Raw genomic sequence first — 6,242 nt, forward strand, 5'->3', positions numbered from 1 at the left:
GAGGAGAGAGTAATCTAACAAATACCCATGTCCTCCAACTGTCAGAATTTAATGCTATTATTTTATAGTTTTTGCCCCTGATTTTATAAATCTAGTAAGGTTAAAAGTGAAATCTCCCATGTATATTTTCCTCCCCAGAAGAATTCACCATCAGGAATCTGGTGTCTGCCCTTCCAAGTGGTTTTTATATTTTCACTGCATATACTGTATTCATAAATGCTTGTAACACTATTTAGTGTAATTTTAAGATGTACAAAAATGGTATCATATTTTATTTTCTGCAACTTGCTTTTTCAGGCAATCATGTATTTTTTTATTTGTCTTTGATGATATATATATAGCTAGATATAAATACACATGTAGTTCATCCATGGAATTTTCCAGGCAAGAGTACTGGAGTGGGTTGCCATTTCCTTCTCCAGGGGATCTTCCCAACCCAGGGATTGAACCCGGGTCTCCTGCATTTCAGGCAGACGCTTTACCGTCTGAGCCACCAGGGAAGCCTCCATAATAACTTACATAGTGTTTTATCATATGAATATTTACAAATTTATCTATCTAAAGCTCTACTTGTAGACAATTAAAGCTTTTCCAAATTTCCTCTATTACAGACAATGCAACATTCTTGTACACGTTTCCTGATGCACATGCACAAGGATTTCTCTATAAAAATCTAGGAGTGGAGGGACTTCCCTGGCAGTCCAGTGGTTAAGACTCTAAGCTCCCAAAGCAGGGGCCATGGTCAGGGAACTAGGATCCCATATACTGCATGGGGCAGCCAAAAAGTAAAAAAAAAAAAAAAAATCTAGAAGTGGAATTGCTCATCAAAGAGCATGTGCATTTTGGACTGCACTAGATAAATACCACCAATTGCTTTCCAAAGTGGGTGTCCTGCTTTTCCACCAGCAGAGTGGAAGAATCTCTGTTTTGTATAAGATTTTTCTGAAGATCAGATGGGTTGCAAATAAACAGAGAAGTGATTACATCAATGAAATGCAAAGAAATTCAAAATAACTATTAGGCTCATCTGTGCTTAAATGTCCTTCTGCCATCTCATCTCCATGCGTACAGACCCACGCCCATTAGAGGATTCCACCTGCTGCTTCAACCCATATTGTTCCCAGTCACGTACCTTCATGCAAACAACTCTCTCCTCCTCCTTACTTACTTTTTATGCCTCCACCCCTAGTCTCATCTCTCTACCCGCTTCACTGGGGCAAAAAATAAATTCCTTCCATTTTCTCATGGAAACTTGCTCAATCATCTCTTGTGTCACTTGGGGCCTGATTCTCTTGCCCCAGTTTTACTTTCTATCTTTTCAAGACAGTTTCTCAAATACAGTTCTCTCCTGTAGCTGTTAGGAATTGCTACAAAACTACCCAACATTTAACTGGCTTAAAACAACATTATTGATTAGCTCATGGTTCTCTGGGTCAACAGTTTGGGCTAGGCTCAGCTAGGCAGTATGTCTAGTCTTGGCTAAGTTCATTCATACATTGTGGTCAGCTAGGTAGCTTTGCTTCAGGAAAATGGTTGCCTGTTAGCTGAGGAATAGCTGCTATTTGGCCACATATCTTTTAGCTAGCACAAGCAAGCTAGCTTGTGTTTATTCTTTTTAAATATACTTTTATTTATTTACTTATTTTTGGCTGTGCTGAGTCTTCATTGCTGCACTTGGGCTTTCTCTAGTTGCAGCTAGCGGGGACTACTCACAGTTGTGGTACACAGGCTTCTTATTGCCGCAGCTTCTCTTCTGTTGCCGAGCACGGGCTCTAGAGCACAGGCTCAACAGTTGTGGTGTATGGGCTTAGTTGCTCCTTGGCTGTGGGATCCTCCCAGACCAGGGATCGAACCCATGTCTCCGGCATTGGCAGGCAGATTCTCTACCACTGAGCCACAAGGGAAGCCCAGGCTTATTCTTATGGCAGGCTCCAAGAATGAAAGCAGAAGCAGGCAAGGCTTCTGGAGGTTCCAGCTCAGAACTGGTACAGTATAACTTTGGCCTCATTCTATTGACTGAAACAAGTTACGAGGCCAGTCTAGATTCAAGGAGGGGAGAAACAGATCCTCTCTCTTGAATGGAGAAGCTGCAAAATCACATTCCAATGAGCGTGGACACAGGGGTGTGTTTGTGTGTATGCGTGGAGGATTGCAGGTTGAGTTCTCTGGGAAGTAAACTCCAAGATGGAGATTAGCATGCAGGAAATTATTTGGAGAGTGCTCTGTGGAAGAAAGAGAAAGGAATAGGAGGAAGTCAAACCACGATGTCAGAACAAAAGCCTCTGATTCCATGGCGGACTCTAAGGCTGGCTAAGACGGTAAAGAATCCGCCTGCAATGCAAGACACTCAGGTTCAATACCAGAGGGACGATCTCCTGGAGGAGGGTATCCACTCCAGTATTCTTGCCTGGAGAACTCCATGGACAGAGGAACCTGGCGGACTACAGTCCATGGGGTCGCAAGAGTTGGACATGAGTGAGCAACTAACTCTTTTGCACTAAAGCTGGGATAAATCTTCAAGGGGATCAGGTCTCTTCCCTCTCAAGTGGGTCAATCATTGTATGCAGGCTGCCTCAAAAAGACAGCTGCCAAGGAAATTCTCATAGAAGGCTCACAGCTAAGGGTCACCTGACAACAGTACTTGCAGTAGCTGGTGGAACAAGTCCTCCATTCCTCAAGATGGTTGGGCTGTCTGTGTGGAATATCAGAGTTCACAACACAGCCACATCTCCCCAAGAATTGTGGCGCTAATTTTTTTTTAATAATATGATTGTCGCTTGTTATTGTGTACATTAAACATTTGTAATCATGTATTTACTGTGTTGTCTTAACTGTGCCCAGATTTTATATGATCACAGTGCTAAGCATCACTTGTTTCAGCTCAGTCTTCATAGTGTCATTGCTCACTTGTCTAGGTCATCCACTCAAAACTTTAAAGAATAAGGACAAACTTGACTTTGGCCACCAGAAACATAGGCAAGAACAGTTTAAAACCATGCTGGCAATGGAATCACTAAAATGTAATTAAGGTAGAGATGTGATGTTGTTCTTTGCAGGAACAGGAGAGAGAGGCTAAAATCTGGATCATAGAGAAATGAGCACTTGAAGAGAAGGTGGGAAGCCAGGATGGGAATTTGCTGGAGGATCAAGTTATGAGAGGAAGATGGGAATGTGAGAGGCACTAAAGGATAAAGAAACAGCTCCAACCAGGCAGCTATTGAGATCTGGGCAGACGTTTTATAACTTAGACCAGTGGCTCCATGTGGAGAAATTGCAGAGGAGTCACCAAGTCAGGATTTGGGGAGTAGCATAGAGAATTGTTTCCACCTGCAGCAAAGGAGAATCCCTGTGACCACACAGAAAAGACTCTACATTTTGGAAACAAAAGGCATTGACTTTGGGGACTTCCCTGGTGGTCCAGTAGTTAAGCATTCACCTTCCAATGCCGGTGGTATGGGTTGATCCCTGATCAGAGACCTAAGATTCCACATGCTGCTGCTGCTGCTGCTGCTGCTAAGTAGCTTCAGTCGTGTCTGACTCTGTGCGACCCCATAGACGGCAGCCCACCAGGCTCCCCCGTCCCTGGGATTCTCCAGGCAAGAACGCTGGAGTGGGTTGCCATTTCCTTCTACAATGTGTGAAAGTGAAGTCGCTCAGTCGTGTCCGACTCTCATGGAGAAGCCCAATCTGGTGTCAGTGGCCATGCTGCTGCTGCTGCTGCTGCTGCTAAGTCGCTTCAGTCGTGTCCGACTCTGTGCGACCCCATAGACGGCAGCCCACCAGGCTCCCCCATCCCTGGGATTCTCCAGGCAAGAATGCTGGAGTGGGTTGCCATTTCCTTCTCCAATGTATGAAAGTGAAAAGTGAAAGTGAAGTCGCTCAGTCGTGCCCGACTCTTAGCGACCCCATGGACTGCAGCCTACCAGGCTCCTCCGTCCTTGGGATTTTCCAGGCAAGAGTACTGGAGTGGGGTGCCATTGCCTTCTCCGGTTAGTGGCCATAGAGACAGCAATATTCAGTCTCTGGGGCAGCCCAGGCCGGAGCGCCAGTGGCTGTGCCTAGCATCAGGTGTAAAGTTTTAGCAGGGTTAAAGGGGAGGCTGAAGGGTCTGACATTCTATGGTTGGGTCATCAGGGTCCTTACCAGACTAGCTCTGTGCTTCTGCCACCCTGATGGCCATTCTTGTTCTCCAGCCTTCCCAGCAATTCTGAAAACTCTCCAATGTCTATTTCACTGATTCCTCTTCTGTTGAAATCTACCAGTTTGTTTCTGTTGCTTGCATATATGAATTCCAACTGGTGGAAGTTTCTTTGTGTGGAGTGCATCCAAGCTTCACAAGGAACCAGAAAACAGCCAGGGTCCACAGCGGCCATTCTCTGCCTCCCACTCTGATATCTGTTTCTTCCACTCTGTCTGCACATATGCCGTGTCCTTCTCTGTCTATTTGTCTTAATTCATGAGAAGGTAGCTGTAATCTATTGGTTGGGAAGCACCCACTCTGAGGTCAGAATGCTTGGATTTGAATCCCAGATATATTGCTTTCTAACTGTGAGGCTTTGGTCAAGTTACTGCACCTCTTTCCTCTTCTGTACAGGGAAGATCCTCTGGAGTAAGGAATGGTAACCCACTCCAGTATTCTTGCCTGGACAATTCCATGGACAGAGAAGTCTGGAGGGCTACAGTCTGCACAGTCAAAGAACTGGACACCTCAGAGCGACTGAACACACACACACACACACACACACACACGGTGATCGTAGTAGGGGTCTTCTTGTTTTGAGGACTAAATAAGATAATATATGCAGAGCCCTCCCTAAACTACTTGGCTCATAATAGCCATCAATAATTGTTGCTATTGTTATCTTCACCAGCAGCATTATTATCATTATCATGATTCGAAGGCCTTATGGTGACTAATTAGAGCAGATGTTGTAAACTCCAGTGCCAAAAGGAGCCAGGCAGGCAACAGGAATAAGTGGCATGGATGTGGAGTAACACACTGGGACAAAGTGAGGACTATGGAATATGGAAGAGCATGTGCCCATCTGGAGGGAATTGCCACTTCTCACCAGCAGCCATTTATTACTCCATGGAATGTGAACCCAGTGATGCCAAACTTTCACTATTTCAAGAGAAGCCAGAGATCCAGATTTTTATTGGAAATGATGTTTCTAATATCAAAAACCAAAAACACTATGTGTGCTATGTCGCTGCAGTTGTGTCCAACTCCTTGCGACCCCATAGACTATAGCCCACCAGGATCCTCCATCCATGGGGATTCTCCAGGCAAGAATACTGGAGTGGGTTGCCATGCCCTCCTCCAGGGGATCTTCCCGATCCAGGGATCGAACCCAAGTCTCTTATGTCTCCTGCATTTGCATGCGGGTTCTTTACCACTGGCACTACCTGGAAAGCACAGGACAAAACACTATACAGGAAAAATAAAACCACCCCAGGGTCATTATGGGCTGTTGGTGCCAGTGTGTGTTCTAAGTACAAATCTCTGGGCTCAGTTGAAATTCTCAGGAAGGGAATCTGGTTGGGTTGGGTTTAGTCCACTGACTCCATCAACTCTGGCCATGGTTCACTGCTTACCCAGCAGGGAATGTGGTGAGAACTCTCTGAGAAGCAGGTGTGGGCAACCATGTGGCGATGAGCACATTTCAGAGAAGAGAAGCAAGGACTGAGGATATTCCCTAAGAGCTGCTTCTCTGTGGATGACAGAGATACTGAAGGCAAATGTATCCGAAATGTGATAAACCCCAGTGACTGCAAATAAGTCTGGTAGACTGCAAATAAGATGGTAGCTTATTTATCTTATGTAAAAATGTGTCTGAAAGAAGCAGAATAAGGCTGGTAGAAAGGCTCAGATACAGCCACTTGATTCCAGATTTCTTCCACCTTTCCATACCTCCATCTCAGTTTGTAGGCTTTCATTTTGAAGCTTGTTACCTCATGGCTGCAAGATGGCTGCAGCTGAAACCATTATGACTGTGTTCCAGGCAGAGAGAAAAGGAGTCAAGAAGTGAGGGACAGCCCTTATGTAAGGATTTCCCACAAATGCCCAGCATATTTCTTCTTCCGTCTCGTTGGCCAGAACTGACTCAATACCCATTATCTAGCCACAAAGATATTATGAAGGTGAATATTTTTAGCTTGATACATTGCAGCCCCAAACAATATAAGGGTTCTGTTCATTGGAAACAAGGAGAAAATAGACCTCGGGTAGACAATCAGCAACC

General features: G+C 45.0%; 1 non-coding gene across 1 annotated transcript; it reads right to left on the reverse strand.

The window, feature by feature from the left end:
- Window positions 1-428: 428 nt before the first annotated feature.
- Window positions 429-500, reverse strand: TRNAF-GAA (transfer RNA phenylalanine (anticodon GAA)). Its single transcript has one exon. It is a non-coding gene; the product is annotated as a tRNA-Phe (tRNA).
- Window positions 501-6,242: the final 5,742 nt, after the last annotated feature.

Source organism: Bos mutus, chromosome 13 (assembly GCF_027580195.1).
Source record: "Bos mutus isolate GX-2022 chromosome 13, NWIPB_WYAK_1.1, whole genome shotgun sequence".
Taxonomy (NCBI): Eukaryota; Metazoa; Chordata; class Mammalia; order Artiodactyla; family Bovidae; genus Bos; species Bos mutus.